This window comes from Gorilla gorilla, chromosome 13, assembly GCF_029281585.2.
Source record: "Gorilla gorilla gorilla isolate KB3781 chromosome 13, NHGRI_mGorGor1-v2.1_pri, whole genome shotgun sequence".
Taxonomy (NCBI): Eukaryota; Metazoa; Chordata; class Mammalia; order Primates; family Hominidae; genus Gorilla; species Gorilla gorilla.
Window position 1 is genome coordinate 78,269,926 of NC_073237.2, and position 18,952 is coordinate 78,288,877.

Below are 18,952 nucleotides of genomic sequence, written 5' to 3' on the forward strand. Positions count from 1 at the left end.
CCCTCAGTGCACTCGGCAGTTCTAGGCCTAGGCTCCCTGCACCCTGGCCGAGTGATGCGGTCACTCCCTGGGGGACTGCCGTGGGGCCCCAGCCACCCACCCTGGGCAGTGCTGTCCCATCTCAGGACTGGACTTTCTCAGATCCTGCAGAGGGCACAACTTCCAGCCCAGGAGGGACAGCCCCATGGTGCAGCCTGAGCTCTCCATGGGCCTGGAGCATCCCCTGCCAGCCCTGCACTCCCTCTTCTCCCAGGTCCCACTTTTCCAGTGTCAGCTAGCAGGGAGGCCCCGTCCTCCCTTCCCTATGTGTCTCCTGGGCAGAAACTTGCGGCGGATTGGGACAGGGATGGTGCTTCCCTCAGGCCCATTTAGGGAGGGGACTGACTCCCAGCCTGGCACAGGTCCTCAGCTCTGCCTTGGTTGCCTTAGAGTGAGAAGGATCATTCCTGAAGGTAAAGGTAAGAGACTGTCCGTGCTGTGTGGAAGGCTGGTCTAGGGATGGAGGACTTAACAGTTCCTCCCAGTCTGTCAGGCCTGAGCAGCACCGTCCTGTCTCACGACTCAGAAAGTCCAGTCCTGCGATGGGACGGTGCTGCTCAGGGTGGGTGGCCGGGGCCTGACAGCAGTCCTCCAGGGAGTGACCACATCACCCAGACGGGTTCAGGGAGCCTGGCCTGAGACCTGCCCAGTGCATTGAGGGTACACCTGAAGCCCACTCCACCTGATACCCCTACAGCCCTTGCAGGGTCTGACCTCCTAGCAGGGTCATTCATTCATCTGGGGTAGGGGAGTTCACCGCCCTCAGCAGCCTCCATGAAGGCCGCCCCCCCAACCCCCCACCCCCCACCTACACATGCACAGAGCTGGAAGGTCTGTCCCCACCACCACTCCAGAGTGTGAGAAATGGAGAGGCAGTGGGATGGGGACTCTGTGCTTCACATGTTGGTTGAGCTAAGAGGGCCCATCTCCATCCCAGCCTTTGTCAGGGAGAGAAGGGGCTTCCCAGGGGCAGACATTATCTATTCTCCACCAGGATACCCAGGGTCAAGACTTCTCCCTCTTCTCAACTCAGGGTCCAGCACTCTCCCACCCAAACTTCCACTATTTTGTGACACATGAAGCTACTCGGCTGTGGCACTTCTGGAGCCTGCATGGAGATGTTCAGCCCTGTGACATCTCTGCAAACCTTCTCCCTACAGCTGCATAAAGTTTGAGGTAGACAGTAAGTAGTGGAAAGATGGGTTGAACCTTATTTCAGAGTGGGATCTTCGTAGGTTTTTCTCATCTTGTTTTTAGAATTTTTTGTTGTTTGTGTAAAGACAGTATTACAGAAACGTAAGATTCACTAAAGGAACTCAGGATGAAAGTTGGCTTACAGCACCACTGTCAGCATCCCTCCATGTCCTGTCGCTTCTAGAAACCAAGTCCACACCAAGCATGGCAAAAATAAAAGCCATCACCCTCTTATGAATAAAAAACCATATATATTGTGGAATATTAAATGTTCTGCATGTACTAACATGAGAGAAAATACTTTTTCTCTACATAGAGTGAATTTTTTCTTGGGGACTTGTTTTTCTCTAGGGAAGGCTAAAAAAGAATTTGTGACTGACCAAATTAGATACCTCCCTGAAAAAGACAGTGCCTTGGACAGTGGTGATGGTGGCTGGAGGCACCGGGTATTTTTGGCCCATGCTGACGGGGACTGACTGGGGATACAGCTTTCTTGGGGAGCAAGAGTTGGGGATGTCGCAGGCCCCATTGCTCATTGTTGCACCGGACACTTTTCAAGGGCTGCTGATCTCTGATTTGTCTGTCTCTGTTGGGACAACTCTGGCTCTTGAGAGTGGCTTGTTGACTGCTGGCTGCATAGCTCAGCATTCTGCTGTGTTCTGAGTAGAGGGGGTGTCTGTGGTTGCAGGGAAACCCACAGACTGGGGCTTGAAACTGCTGTCTTTGCTGATTTACCTTCGAGGCATGGCGCGCATGGAAAAGTGACATTTTTCTCCTCCAGTATCTGTCCAACTGATGTCATGAGCTCCTGAGCTTCAGCACTGCTGCTGTGCACACACGATCTGTTTTTTACTGTTTTATGGCTCTCGGCAGTGACTGGTGCTGGCTTCCTTTTTTTCTTTGAAAAAACCCCCTGAAAAAGTTGCTTGATGTTTTCTCCAAAGTGGCTTATTGAAGGAGGCTGTTTCTTTGATGGCGGTAGCTGGACGCCTTCGTTCTGACGGGTGTCTTCTGTCTTCCTGCCCGGGGTAAGTTGAGGAGTCCTCAATCCTTGATACATTTCTTCATGTTTTTCTAAGTTGGGCTTCCTAGAGTTCTCACTCTTGTGAGTAGGGGGAAACATTGGGCTTTGGCTCTTGCATGAGCCTTGACAGTTTGGGTTCCTGGGCTCCTTGTGCCTCAGGTTGCTCCTTCTGGCTGCCATGAGGTCACATAGCACCTGGAAAGCCTGCATGTTCCCAGTAGGCATGCTCTGGAGATGGCGCTGGGTCACTTGAGAAGCCAAATTCTCTGAAGCATGGGGCAGAACAGATGCTTGCCCATCTGGAAGGAGCACAACAGCGGCAGAAACTTGAGGCTGGGTCTCTGACTTCATGGCCATTCCAGGCTCAAATTCACTAACAACCTCCTCCATAAGACACAGCTTTCTTGGATCTTGGGAGACAGACATTCTAGGGAGTAGAGAGCTTTTGCTGGCCCCTGGAGCCTTGAAACCATGGACATCCTCACTTGTGGCTTGGAGGTTTTCCATCATACAGGTTGCCAAGGGGACTCTGGGTTGTGGCTCTGCCTCCCTGGTCTCTCTAGCCCTTGAAGATTGGGCTCCTAAGCTCCTGTTCTGCTGGGTGCTGCCTGTGAGGCTGTATGTGAGGGGCTTAGATGGCCACCTGCCCTCCTGTCCAGCTGTAGGAGCCTTCAAGGACCCATGATCATTCCAAGATGAGATCCCTCATGGGGCCCTCTGGAACTGCTTACATTCAGGTGAGGAGGCCTGAAGCCTCTCTGGCATATGAACAGATGCTTTGGTCAGCACCTGCTTTCTCAGACTTGCCATTGGTGGCTCTCTAAGGAATGTGGCCACCTCAACTTTTGAGCCAGCCCCAGATTCACAGGTGGCTGAGGAGGGACCAGCAAGCTGTGTACTGCACAAGGATGAAATCTTTTCCAGTTTAAGGCACTGAATAGGCTTGAGGACCCTGAGGGGTAGACCCCACCTGTGTTTGGCCCAAAACCTCACAATATGGGCTCCCAGCACCTGCTGAGTACACTGCTCAAGGAAGGAAAGCACCTGGGCTGTGTTCACACAGGCTTTCCCACTTTTCGGGGGAGCTAGATTGTTGATTTTCACGTGGGTGTTGGACATGGGAAAAGCCTGGTTGACAGCAAGCCAGGATCGACGCACATCATGGGGATCAAGCCCTCGTTGGTCTGGCCCAACTTCCTGCCCATGTGGGCTTTCAGGATGTTTTCTATATGATTCCTCTCTGTGCATCTTAATAAATCACTTCCCGAGTCACTCCTCAAGGGGTTCCTCAGAGTCGGAAGTTCCTTTCCGACTCCTCAGAGGTCGCCCCCAGAACCTTCCCTGGGAAGCTTTCCATGCCCCTGGATAGATTTTGTGGGGTCTCACCCAGAATTTGCCCCAGATGTGGGCACGGGTCCCTCTCTAGCTGGAGCTTCACCTTCTGTGTCTCCTTGCTGCTTTCGCCTGTGGACATGGAGGACTGCCAGGGCCTGGGCTTGCCCTTGGCCTGACTTGTCCCTGGTGATTCATCCTGAAGCTGCATCAGATCCAGAGACTCTTGGATCCTTCCAGGTTGCCCCATGTGTTGCTCCAGTTGTCTCCGGAGTTCAGGACTGACTGGAAAGTTCTCAGGCAGAATGGATGTCAAGCTTTCCTGGGGAAGGTTAGGAGTGGAGACACTAAAGACGTCCTGAGATTTTTGGACCCTAGAGGGTAAAGCCAACCCACCTTCTAGTTGCTTCCTCAACAAAGGCCATTCAGGGTGCTGAGTTTCAGGAAGGGAGAGAGCTTGCACTTTATTTTGTGACGCAGGGCAAGCTACTCCAGTGTTCTTAATCGGGGATGGAAAAGTAGGAGATGGGACTGGGAAAGAGGATGGAAGATGGGCCTGAGCCTCGGCCTGAGCCATAGGTGTGGGCCAGAATTGGGGTGTGGATGAAATAAAGGGTTGGGACTCAGGCCCCAGATGGGACAGGGGCTGGGCCTGGAAAAGCAGTGGGGTCATTGTAGTCTCCCTTTGAATTGGGCAGACATTGGAAATTTGATTGAAGAAAAGAGGAGACTGCAAAGTGCAAGACCGGTCAGTGACCCAGGCATTAGCCACCAGGGATTCTCTGTGCAGAGAGGGGAGGCCCCAGAAAAGCTGGCTGTAATTCTTCTGAAAACTTTCCTGCAAAAGCCTAGGATCTGAGAACTTCTGAGGACTGGGCAGCTCTTTCAAGTTCTCTCCCTTGTTCCAGAAGGATTTTGGGGTTGTGGTGTCCTGAGCATCCTCAGGATCTGGCCTCCACCCCATCACCAGGCCCAATGACCACCTCAGTCTCCTCCCTAAGTGCCTCCCAGCCACCAGAACCTTCCCTTCTCCTAGAACGCCCCTCACCCAAGCCACCTGCACTTTTCCCTCACCCACCACACACCCCTGATCCTCTGGCCTGCTCTCCTCCTCTTCCAAAAGACTTCACTGCTCCTCCCCTGTGGGACTCCACTCTGATAACTCCATCTCACTGTGACTCAGTGGCACTTCCATTGGGCACTGTCCCTCAAAGCTTGTCTCCACATGAGGATTTGGCGGCTTCTATCCCAGCCATCTCAGGCCTTGGCAGCTCAAACAGTCAAGTTTCTGCCTTCTCCTGGTGGCAGGAGACTACCAGAACCTGGTGCATCTTCAATTCGTCAGTCCAGCAAGATCATCTTTCCTGCCACCCACCAGAGACCTGTCAGATGGAAGCTGGTAGCCCGTTTTCGCTCAGCTCTGATGGCGAGAATGTCGTGGGGATACAAGTCAGGGGAAGCTAACGGGTATTCGAGGATCTGGGGAAGCTAACGGGTAGAGAATGGGAGCAGCGTCTTCCATAGGCTCAAGAGAGGACCGGGAGGCTCCATCAGGTGCTCTTTTGCCCACCTCACCTGGGGGGTTTGGACAAGAGAGCTGACCAAAGTCACCTTTGTCAAGGTGTGTCCCCAGGAGGCTGCAGGAGCCAGGAGGCACAAGCTACAGCCAGGAGCAGGTGGGTTTGGAGGGCAGAGTGGGCGGTAGGGCCACAGCCCTTCCACCACCCCACATCCTGACTGCCCAATTCTCCTGTTACCTGTCGCCCCAGGGTTTTACTCCCATCCTCTGTCCCCCTGGTCTCCCCATCCCAGGTCAGCTCCAGGCTGCCTATGGCCCTGGGGTGGCATCCCAGCCCTGGTAGGAAGGATTCAGGGAAGGGGAAGTGCCTCACCTCTGCAGTTGTGAAAGCAGGTCCCAAGTCTCCTCTAGGCCTCTCGGGCACTCTCTACAAGCTGGAAATCAGGAGACTGGGTTAGGGCAGTGAGGGAGGGGCCTGGGATCTCACAGGAGGCTGAGTGGATGTTTCTTTAGGGAAGACCTTGGGGAATTAGACCCTGGAATCCACCCATCTGTGTCCAAAGCCACATGGCCCCGATGGTAATAGCAAGGCATGGAGGGCAGGGCTTTGTCATTCACAAAGGGCTTCTACACACGGACCCTCCACCCCCACACTCCTCACAACTGCCCTGTTGGGAGAAAGGACTGGGGTGGTCTCAAAGAGGAATCAGCCTTAGCAGAGTTGAATAGCTGTTCCCAGGGAGCGGGAGGCCCCCTCACCCCCCTCTGCATCCAGGCAGGCGTTGGTCTCCCCAGGACACACACACTGCCCCCTGCTGGGTAACGCCCAGTCCCTGGCCCACCATGGCTTCATTCCAGCATGGAATCTGAGAAGGACCTGGGGTTCTGATTTCCCTCCTAGGAGCCCCCACCTCAGGCTTCTTCAACTGACTTCTTCAGAGTCAGTTCCCTCCGGGACAGACAAGATCAAATTAACTCTAGTGTGCCCTGGCAGAGCCTTACCTCTCAGACTGTGGTTTTTCATCCTGCGTCTGGGCCTCCCCCTCTGCCCTACTGGACACTGGGAGACACGATGACATGGGGAGATAAGATGACGTGGGGAGACAAGATGATGTGGGGAGACAAGATGACACTGGAAAACAAGAAATGGCGAGGAGCTAGGACCAGCTCTCCCTCTCTGCCACCAGCCCAGCCGCAGCACGCTGCACGCATGAACCGTATGGCTCTGTCTTGCTCAGGGAGCTCTGTGTGCTTCCTCCCACTCGTGTTTAAATGGATGATAAACTGCTTTTCTTTTTATAAAAACAGGAAGAGGGGGCCGGGCGCGGTGGCTCACGCCTATAATCCGAGCACTTTGGGAGGCCGAGGCAGGTGGATCACCTGAGGTCAGGAGTTTGAGACCAGCCTGGCCATGGTGAAACCCCGTCTCTACTAAAAATACAAAAATTAGCCAGGCATGGTGGCGGGCGGCTGCAATCCCCAGCTACTCAGGACGCTAAGACAGGAGAATAGCTTGAACTCAGGAAGCAAAGGTTGCAGTAGCCGATATCGCTCCATTTCACTGCAGCACACATGACAGAACAAGACTCCGTCTCAAAAAATAAAATAAAATAAATAAAAATAACACACACACACACACACACACACACACACACACGGAGGGATATTCAATATGAGGTCCACCATGGACGCCATCAGTCCCTGTTCCTCGGCTCCAGGAACACCCAGGCTCAGGCCCGCAGGCACCACTGAGCTGTCAGGTAGGATTCTGCTTCCCAGGAGACCAGAGGAGACACTGGGCCTGGTGGGAGGCCCTCGGGGGCCCAGCACAGGCCCCATATCACCCCACACAGAGGAGGCTGGGCCCAGAGTCACCTACCCCAGGAAGGGGCTGATGAGCCAGGGCTCAGGGCCTGGCCTCGGACAGAGACCTCACCTGTCTCATGACCAGAGACCTCACCTGTCTCATGACAAGAGACCTCCCCCGTCTCATGACCGGTCCTGGCCACTGAGCCCATGGGTTTGATTTTGCCTTGACGCCTCCTGTGCTTCCCCACAGATGGACTAAGAGCTTGGCATGGAAATCCCAGTACACGATCTACTCCTACCAACCCCTGGCTGCCCTGCCTCTCCCTGGAAGGATGATGTTCTGGTCTCTCCTGAGACTTCCCATCGCAGAAATCTCTCCACTGGATTTGGAAAAGTGGAACTAATAATAAAAAGAAAGGAGAGAATCAAGCTCTGTGGGTCCAGACTGAGGGCTCCTTACCTTTCTCTTCCCAGGCGATGGTGAGGGTGGGTCGTCACAACGGAGGTAAGAGAAGTAGGGAAGTAATAGGAAGAAGAACCCCAGGGCAAACACCAAGGTGAGGAAGATATCCAACACCCATGGTGTGGCGCTGGGGGTGTTTAATGATGAGGCACTAAGTAATTTTAGAGGAAAGGGAAGATTCTCCATGTGAATAGGCGTGTTGCTTTCAAGCAACTGAGCTCTGGGCATCCCTGTGGAGACTAGGGACTGGGCCCCAGGCCTGAGTCACAGAGCTGGGGCTTCACATCAAAAAGGACTCCTTTGTTGGGGAGGGGCAGTGAGAGGGGGAGGGGCAGTAGGAGGGGGAGGCTGAAGCACAGCCCCTCCCCACCTCCCAAGCTGGGGATCCCTCCACCCTCCCACCTTCCAGATCCCTCCTTCCCACTAAGTTTTGTCAGTGATAGAACTCAGCCAATTTTCTATTATTTCTCCCTGGAACACAGATATTACTTGGTTCCTTTTATCTGTTGGAGATGGTGGCTTGAAGTTACCTACTTTATAGCCCTTGAAAATCTGAAGTTGATTCTGAAATTTTGGCTATGTACCAGGGATTTTTATTCTCAGAATCTCGTTCGTCCTCAACTCCAGCTTTCCCACACAATGTTTTTGTCTTATATCAATCCAGGGACAAAATGTAAATTCCTTTTACTCTTATTTAGTTTTGCAAATTTTGAATAGTAAGTTTTAAAAAATTATTTCTATCTCACTTTCTTTTTTTTTTCTTTTTTTATTTTTTTAAGACGGAGTCTCTCTCTGTCACCCAGGCTGGAGTGCAGTGGCGTGATCTCGGCTCACTGCAAGCTCCGCCTCCTGGGTTCAAGCCATTCTCCTGCCTCAGCCTCCCGAGTAGCTGGGACTACAGGTGTCCGCTGCCACCACGCCCGGCTAATTTCTTTTTGTATTTTTAGTAGAGACGGGGTTTTGCCGTGTTAGCCAGGATTGTCTCGATCTCCTGACCTCGTGATCCGCCCGCCTCGGCCTCCCAAAGTGCTGGGATTACAGGTGTGAGCCACTGTGGCTAGCCTTCTATCTCACTTTCAATCAAAGGGACCTACCCACATACAATTAAGAATTTTTTTATTTTTTAAAATTTTATTTATGTACTTAAGTATTTATTTTAAGTTCCAGAGTACATGTACAGGACATGCAGTTTTCCTTTTTTTTTTTTTTTGAAACAGAATCTCGCTGTGTTACCAGGCTGGAGTGCAGTGGTGCGATCTCGGCTCACTGCAACCTCTGCCTCCTGGGCTCAAGCAAGTCTCCTCCCTCAGCCTCCCGAGTAGCTGGAGCTACAGGCGTGTGCCACCACGCCCAGCTACTTTTTGTATTTTTAATTGAGACGGGGTTTCACCGTGTTGGTAAGGATGGTCTTGATCTCTTGACCTCATGATCCACCCTCCTTGGCCTTCCAAAGTGCTGGGATTACAGACGTGAGGCATGGCGCCCGGCCAGATTACAACATTTAATATTCTTAAGATGGCAATACTTTCCAAAGCAATTTGCAGGTTCGGTGCAATCCCTGTTTAAATTCTAATGATGTTTTTTGCAGAAATCAAAAAACGTATCCTAACATTTATAAGGAGTGTTAAGAAAGTCCAAATAGCCTGAACAATTTGGAATAAGAAGAATAAAGTTGGACTCATGCTTCCTGATTTCAAAACTTACTTTAAGGCTATAGCAATCAAAACAGCGTGGTACACAGTGTGGCATAAAGACAGATATATATGTAATCCCAGCACTTTGGGAGGCCAAGGTGGGCAGATCACTTAAGTTCAGGAGTTTGAGACCAGCCTGGCCAACATGGTAAAACTCCATCTCTACTAAAAATACAAAAATTAGCTGGGCATGGTGACACGTGCCTCTAGTCTCAGCTACTCAGGAGGCTGAGGCAGAAGAATCGCTTGAACCCAGGAAGTGGAGGTTGCAGTGAGCCGAGATCATGCCACTGCATTCCAGCCTGGGTGACAGAGTGAGACTCTGTCTCAAAAAAAAAAAAAAAAAAAAAAGGAAGACAGATATCAGACATATAAATAAAAAGAACAGAATAGAGAGCCCAGAAATAAACCCTTGTACATATGTTCAAATGATTTTCAACCAGGGTGCCAAGACCATGTGGAAGGACAATCTTTTCAACAAATGGTGTTGAGAAAGCTGGGTACAGTGTATCCATATATAAAGAGTGACGTTGGGCCCTTATGTATACTATATACATAAACTAACTCAAACTGGATCAAAGGCCTAAACATAAGACTTAAAACTATAAAGGTCTTAGAAGAAAAAGCATAAAGGAAAAGTTTTTTGACTTCGGTTTGGCAATGATTTATTGGATCAAAGACACCAAAAGCACAGGCAATAAAAGAATAGATAGATTTCATCAAAATAAAAATATTTTGAGCATCAAAGGACACTATCAATAGAGTGAAAAGGCAACTCATGGATTGCAAGAAAATGTTTGCAGATCTTACATACTGATACAAGATTAATATCGAGAATATATAAAGAACTGCCAAAACTTGACAGCAAAAGATACAAACAAGATGATTCAAAAATGGGCAAAAGATTTGAATGGATATTTCTTCAAAGAACGTACACAAATGCACAAGATGCTCCGCATCACTAATCTTTAGGGAAATTTAATTCAAAACCACAATAAGATATCATTTCACATCCATTATAATGTATATTATCCAAAAAAAATAAGCAACAAGTGTTAATGAGGATGTGGAGAAATTGGAACACTTGTGCATTGCTGGTGGAAATGTAAAATAGTGAAGCTGGTGTGATAAACTATTTGGCAGTTCCTCAAAAATTTAAAAATCAAATTACCATATGATCCAGCAATTCCACTTCTAGATAGGTATATACCGCCAAAGAATTGAAAGCAGGAACTCAAACTATTACTAGCACATCAATGTTTATAGCAGCATTTCACAATAACCAGAAGGTGGAAATAACCCAAATGTCCATCCACGGTGAATGGATTGACAAAAGGGGGTATATAAATACTAGGGAACATTACTCAACCTTAGAGAGGAATAAAGTTCTGATTCATGCTACAATATCAACGAATCTTGAAGAAGTTGTGCCGAATGAAATAAGCCAGATACAGAAAAAGAAATACCATATAATTCTACTTATATGAGGTACCTAGAGTAGTCAAATTGTAGAGACAAAGCATAATGTTGGTTTCCAGGTTTGGGTGTACAAGGAATGGGAAATTATTGCTTAATAGGTATAGATTCAGTTGGGAACATGAAAAAATTCCGTTGGGAAGATGAAGAAAAAGATGTCTGGGACACAGATGGTGGTGATGGTTTCACAACAATGTTAATGTATTAGACTTAACACCACTGAACTGTACACTTTAAAATGGCCGGAATAGTAAGTTTTGTTTTGTATATTTTACTTCAGTAAGAAAGCCAGAATTATTAATGCCCCAAATAGGGAGATGAAGTAGAGGGTGCCTCGCATGTTAACCAAAATGATCTCTCTTTTAGACAAAGAGGATAAACATTTGCTTATGAGGGTTTTTTGTTTGTTTGTTTGTTTTTGTTATGTCGAGCCTCTTTAAAATGTTTACAAAATGTTGAAGTTCATACAATGGGATAATTTTTTCAGTCAATTTTTTGTTTACATACCATGTTTGCAACTTCCTGCTTTAGGCCCTCAAGAAAAATGTCCAAGGGGCACTAAAACTGTCAACATTGGGAGCTAATTCGGAATATTGTCTAAAGATGTTGTTTAGGGAGATAGTTCCTCATATTTTACATTAGCTTTAGCTAAATAATATTTTAAGGATGCAACGTTTGAGTCCAAATTGTGCTTGAGGTCTCCTCATACCCATTAAATAGACTACTGAATGGTAGGAATATTTTGATATTGTTGTTTTAAGGTGCCTCTTAAATGAACAATCGCTGCTCTCTTAGTTATAATTCACAGTTATTATACTGGAACCCTGCTGATGTGGTGGTAAGGTATTGTAGAGGGAAAGCAGTGTGTAATTTTATGATTACATATCCATTGTCTAGTGGGCCTGAGTCCCTGGGCTCTGACCTTTAGAAGAATTTCGTAGCCATTTTTTTAACCCTTTATGTGAGACAGGAAGTCTAGTGTGGGCTGAGTTGTGTAATTGCCCTTCCCCTAGGTCTGTTAAGTATTTCCTTTTGAGGACAGGTCTTTCTTAAACAGAGCCCTACGTTCTAGTTGTATGTCAAATGGTAACTTTCCCTCTCTCCCTGCCAGGTGCACGAAGGAATTTATTTTCTGTTCACAGTGAGCACCTGGTGGGGCTCCTGGAGGTAAAACTCATGTAAGTGTGGGAGAATCCAGGCTCTTTACATATGGGAGCAGAACCAGATCTTTTAATGTGCTTATTTCTGTTGACCTAAAAGTAAGAGGCTGGGCTGGGCACTGTGGCTCACACCTGTAATCCCAGCACTTTGGGAGGCCAAGGCAGGAGGATTGCTTGAGGCCAGGAATTCAAGACCAGCCTGGGCAACATAGTGAGACCTCCATAGCTACAAAAACCAAAAATAAATAGCCAGGCGTGGTAGTGCATGCTGTAGTCCTAGCTAATTGGGAAACTGAGGTGAGAGGATCACTTGATCCCAGGAGTTTAAGGTTACAGTGAGCTTTGATTGTACCACTGCACTCTAGTCTTCCAGCCTGAGCCACAGAGCAAGATCCTGTCTCTCCAACAACAACAACAACAACAACAACAACAACAACAACAACAACAACAACAACAGAGGAAAGTGAGGACAGCTGCCCAAAAGACTCAGACCCAAGAAACCCTGGATAGGAACTCTATATAGCCTTTATTAAAAGCAAAAAAGGGAGACAAGGAGTGGGCTGATACAAAGCGATTTGTCAGGAATTCTTATTGGTTATAGAAATAACATTGGCCAGGCACAGTGGCTCACGCCTGTAATCCCAGCACTTTGGGAGGCCGAGGTGGGTGGATCACGAGGTCAGGAGATCGAGACCATCTTAGCTAACATGGTGAAACCCCGTCTCTACTAAAAATACAAAAAATTAGCTGGGCATGGTGGCGGGCACCTGTAGTCCCAGCTACTCGGGAGTCTGAGGCAGAAGAATAGCGTGAACCCATGAGGCGGAGTTTGCAGTGAGCCAAGATTGCGCCACTGCACTCCAGCCTGGGAGACAGAGCAAGACTCTGTCTCAAAAAAAAAAAAAAAAAAAAAAAAAAAAAGAACAATTATAACAAATATGCCAGTTTCACTATTCTTGAGTTTTGGGGCCATTTGTAAGTGAAATAAAAGTCACCTGAACAGAAGCACTTCAGTATCTCAACAGTCACTCTGATAACCAATACGGCTACTAAGTGACTAACCAGTGGTTACTGTATACGTATAGCATGAATATGCTGGACAGACAGATGACTGACATCCTGAGTGGGTCACAGCAGGGTGCTTGAGATTTCATTATGCTAATCTGAATGATGTGCTATTTAAATTTATGAATTGTTTATTTCTGGAATTTTTCATTTAATATTGTAGACCAGGCTTGACTGTGGGTAACTGAAACTTCAAAAAGTCAAACCTTAGGTAATGGGGGAGGACTGTAAATAGACAAAACTATGGGTTCAGGTCAGGCCACTAATGAGCTATTTAGACAAGTCACGGACAGGTAATTTTCCCAGATCAAACCACCTAGTGGATAACAGAGTTGAGATTAGAAGCCAGATATTCTGATTCATAGGAACAAGCTTCCTGCTACAACTCACCACAGATCACTATTTGAAGGTATTCTTTTACACACTTCTCCACTTTGTAGTCTCTTAGTCTACACTTTTATTGTTACTTTTTATTCCAAAACTGAAGTTCTTTTTTGTCATTTAATTATAGTCTATTTTTATAGCAGTTTTAGGTTCACAGCAAAATTGAGCATAAATTATAGAGAGTTCCATTGTATCCTCACAACCTCCTCCACTATCAGCACCACTGGGACACATGATGTAATTCATCATTACAATCGATGAATTCTACATTGATACATCATTATCACTTAAAGTCTGTCATTTACACTAGGGTTCATTCTTACTGTTGTCCATTCTATGGGTTTTGGCAAGTATATAATGACATGTATCCACAATTATAGTATCATATGGATACTCTGATCTGTCCTCACAGAATGTCACAGAGTTGTAATCACACAGTACATAGCATTTTCAGATTGGCTTCTTTCACCTAGAAATATGCATTTAAGTTTCCTCCATGTCTTTTCTTTCTTTGTTACATTTTATTTTTATTTTTTTCTTTTTTACACTTTATTTTTTCAGTTTTATTGGGAGATATAATTTACAAATAGAAATTTGTAAAATACATAATTTACAAATAAAAATTGTATATGTGTAAGGTGTGTAACACGATGTTTTGATATATGTATACATTGTGAAATGATTACTACTGTCAGGCTAATTAACACTTATCACATCACATAGTTATCTTTTTTTTTTTTTTTGGTGAGATCTACTCTCTTAGCAAGTTTCAAGTATTCAATACAGTATAGTCACCATGCTTCACATTAGATTTACAAAACTTATTCATCCTGCATAACTGTTGCTTTGTACCCTTTGACCAACTTGTCTGAATTTTCCTCACCCCCAGTCTATGGTAACTACCACTCTGCTCTCTGCTTCTGTGAATTTGACTTTGTTAGATTTAACATATAAGTGAGATCCAGCAGTATTTGCTTTTCTGTGTCTGCCTTATTTCACTTAGCTTAATGTCCTCCAGATTCAACCATGTTGTTGCAAATGGCAGAATTTCCTTCTTTTTGAAGGCTGACTACTATTTTGTTATTTATCAGTCTACACACACACACACACACACATGCCAAAACCCATATAATGTACACCAAAATGTTGAGCATTTTTTCATTTGCTTTATTTGCTTTCATATATCTTTAGTGAAGTGTCTGTTTAGGTCTTTTGACCATTTTTAATTGGTTTATTCCATTTTATTATTGATGAGTTTTAAGAGTTCTTTGTATATTTTGGATAACATTCCCTTGTCAGATATGTCCTTTGCAAATATTTTCTCCCAGTCTGTGGTTTATCTTCTTATTCTCTTGACATTGTCTTTCACATCAAACTTAATTTTTGATATAAACCTTTATGTTCTGTGATGTCTGGTTCTGTGCACTCAAAAATACTTCTGAATTTTGGAAATTCATGTTGAAAGGAAGTAGTTTTGTGAATTCTGAAGTACTCCCTTGAGAGACATTCCAAACTTGATGTCTTAGTTTACCCTGAAAGGCTCACATTATATGTGTCAGTAGTCACCTCTTGAGCACAAGTTTTGTGCTCTTGACATTGGGCAGGTGTACGTCTTTGGCTGTCAAGTCAGAGCTAAATACAGCCTGGATTTTGGGTCTCTTATTGGAGGGAATGTAAAACTTACTCTTACAAAAATTAAAATCTTCTGCAATACAGTAACAAACATGCAGTGTGGCTAATGGAATGTGTTATGCTGAGGAGCAAAAGGATCTACCTTCTAGTGTGTGCTCCAACATGTGGTGGATGGTAACTTTGGTTAAATAAGCCTTACAAAGCCTATTTCTTTATCTGTAAAACTGGAATAATATTAACTGTTGTGGTGGTTAATTTTATGTCAACTTGGCTAGGCCATGGTCCCCAGTTTTTGGTCAAACACCAGTCTAGATGTTGCTGTGAAAGTATTTTTTAGATGTAAGTGACATTTAAATAAGTAAGTAAAGCATATTACCTTCTGTAGTGTGGGTGGGACTCATCCAGTAAGTTGAAGGCTTTAAGAGAAAGGCTTTAGGTCCAAAGAAGAAATAATTCTGCCTCCAGATTACCTTTTGACTTGAGACTACAACATTAACTCTTCCTTGGGTCTCCATCCTACCCTTCAGATTTTGGACTTGCCAGCTTCTATGATCATATGAGAAAATTCCTTAAGATCTCTCTCTACACACACACACACACACACAGTATATATATATATATATATATATATATATATATATATATATATATATACACACACACACACACACAGTATATATATAGAGTATACAATGTGTCTACAGATAGTATACTATATATACACAGTATATATGTAAATATATGGTATACATAGTATGTATATACACAGCATATATAACACTGAATATATATCGACAGACTGTATTATACACAGTGTATCTATATATAGATATATACACATATAAAGTATATATAGTATGTATATAGCATACTGTCTATATATAGTATACTATGTATACACTATGTATGCTATATATATTTATGTATGCTATATATATTTATATAGTATACATAGTATATATAGTATGCTATATATATTTATATAGTATACATAGTATATATAGTATACTATATATAGCATATATGGTATATATATAGTCTACTATATATAGACAGTATGTTATATCTCTATATGTGTGTATATATCTATAGATATGCTGTGTATAATGGTGTGTATATATACACAGTGTATATTATATATACATATGTATGTGTATATATACACAAATGTCAAATTTATATATAATTTGACACAAATGTCAAATTATATATAAATTGTGTATATATACACAAATGTATATTGTAATATATATACCTATAGGTAATATATTACAGTATTATATATACACTGTATATACATCTACATGTATATGATATATACTATGTATACATATATGTACACATATATGTATATTATATACACACACACACTCTTTTTCTATATATAGGCTTTTCTGTATAATGGAGTGATCATTTCCTTGTTCTTTATTGACGTTCGTTGGCCATATTTCACTTCTACAAATTGTTGTAAAGGTTAAAGAGCAGATCTAGCAGACAAAAATGAGCTTTGGAGGCTCAGTGACGATTTGGAATGTGCTGGATTTCAGAAGCTTAAAGAACGTAGAGACAGTGATACGTATACACCATGGAATACTATGCAGCCATAAAAAAGAATGAGATGGGCCAGGTGTGGTGGCTTACACCTGTAATCCCAGCACTCTGGCAGGCTGAGGCAGGTGGATCACCTGAGGTCAGGAGTTTGTGACCAGCCTGACCAACGTGGTGAAACTCCGTGTCTGCCAAAAAAATTAGTGAGGCGTGGTGGCGGGTGCCTGTAATCCTAGCTACTCACGAGGCTGAGGCAGAAGAATGGCTCGAACCCGGGAGGTGGAGGTTGCAGTGAGCCGAAATGGCACCAGTGCACTCCAGCCTGGGCAACAGAGTGAACTCCATCTCAAACAAACAAACAAACAAAAAACAGATCATGTCCTTTGCAGCAACCACAGCAAAAAAAAAAAAACAGATCATGTCCTTTGCAGCAACATGGATAGAATTGGAGGCCATTCTTCTAAGTAAACTAATACAGGAACAGAAAAATAAATACTGCATGTTTTCACTTATAAGTGGAAGCTACACAAGAACACGTGGACACAAAGAGGGGAACAACAGACACCAATGGTGGAGGGTAGGAGAAGGGAGAGGATAAAAATAACTACCTATTGAGTACTATACTTATTACCTGGGTGACAAAATAATTTGTATACCAAACCCCTGAGACACACAGTTTACCTGTGTAACAAACCTGCATATATACTTCCGAACCTAAGATAAAAGTGAAAAAATAATAGAAGAGAGAAAGTTGGTTGTGAGCAAAAGGATGGGATGAAATGAAGATGACTGGATTTGGCTATTAAAGTAGTAACAGATCACCTTTTGTGAACCAGGTTCCATAGACTGGTGATAGTGGAACTCCATTTGTATGGGTAGACCCAAGATCCCACAATGGTTTCATAAAGATTATATTTTCAAGAAGTACATTCTGGAAGAATAAGCTCTAGGACTAACACCCTGTAGAGTTATTGAAAACACATTGACTTTCAAAGGATGTCATGCATCATCAAATGAGCAGAACAATAAGTTAATCCTGTAGGGTGGGAGTTCTATTTGTGAGTTTGAGAGTGGAGAAGATATTTTAATATTGTACTTCTTTGTTCAGGTATCTCCTCAGATTGTGTGGGAAAGTTCTTAATAAGGAAGTTAAATAGAGGGGGATAATAACTTTTCTTAATATACAATGCACATTTGATGCCATCAAGATTGGCGAATTTCCCAGATCAAAAGCAGTTATTAGCTCACTGTTTCTTTAGCCAATATATTTTTATTCAAATTATCTACTGTGCACTGACATGAAAGAGAAACATCCATTTCTAATAAAATATGGCCTGATATTATCTAATGTGTTAAATCTAAGGGTCATCTCAAGAATACAAAGTTTAATATAAATCCTTAAGGACTGTACTAAATAAATATCATTCTTTTGCAGTAACCTCATGACCATATTTATTTACTTTTAATTGCTGTAATAAATGACTTCTGTTCAGATAGTTTCAGAAAGATCCTCCCAGAGTTTATTCATTGGTGCAAATGCTGATGTGCGAACAGCAAGAGGCTGAATGCATGCATAATCAATAATGCATCTAGAAGCTCTCAACAGAGTTTAGTCAGAGTATCTGTTAGACCTTGTCTCTCAATATCTCATCTCTCTGGCCAATTATTCATACATTTCGGGGAATCTTGACTGCAGTAAGCCCGCTTCCTTTGGACAATGAGGGGAAAGAAATTATCCCCAGAAGGATGAAAAATATTTTTCTGCAGTGGCTCCATATATATAAGAACCTATGACTCCATGGTTATGCATAATCAGCACATATTTCAGAGTCCTTCATTTATTCAACATTCATTCAAAAACACTTATTAAGTACATTCTAGATGCCAGGCACTATTGGGAATAGAGCGGGCAAGTTCCCTGTTACCTGTATAGCATTTAGCAGAACACAGAAAAATAAACAAGTAAATCAATATATAAAGATACTTTACAGCTAGTCTAGATAGGCCTTAAAATAATAAAATGGAGTATTATAATGCAGGGAGTGGGGTTGACTGTGCTTATTACATTAGACAGCTAAGGAAGACCTCTTAAAGGAAGTGACTTTGAGCTGAAGATTTGGGAAAAGAGATATCTGAGGCTTAGGCAATCACAATTTAAAGACCTTCAAGTAGGGTTTAGTATGTTGAAGAAAGAGAAAGGAAGCCTGCCTGACCAGAGTGTAGAGATCACAGGTAACAGTGGTATGCGGGAAGACTGTGTAAGGTCTTGTAGACAGTGATTGAGAGTTGGATTTTATTCTAACTGAATTTGGAAGTCACCGCAGTGTTTTGAGTCAGGGAATGACATGATTTGCTTTTTCTTCCTCCTGCCATTGTTCCCCTTGCTTTTTCTCAGGTGCTTTCTCATTCAGCTTTTTCACAGGTTTTCTGAGTCAATATTTCAGATAATATGTTCTCCAGATAGTTCCTGTCTGTTCAAGTAGCTTCATTCTATGAACTGGTAGTAGTTGTATTGCTACTCTTTTTTAATAATTGCATAATTACCTCCACATTTTTGGTTTAATATCACATGAAATGTGGTACTATAAAATCATATGAAATGAAATTGATTTG

The 18,952-nt window shown here is 44.0% G+C and overlaps 1 pseudogene; it reads right to left on the minus strand.

Annotated features, from left to right (window-relative positions):
- Positions 1–1,510: 1,510 nt before the first annotated feature.
- On the minus strand, positions 1,511–7,571 carry LOC101128022 (spermatogenesis-associated protein 31A1-like; annotated as a pseudogene).
- Between the last annotated feature and the right edge of the window lie 11,381 nt (positions 7,572–18,952).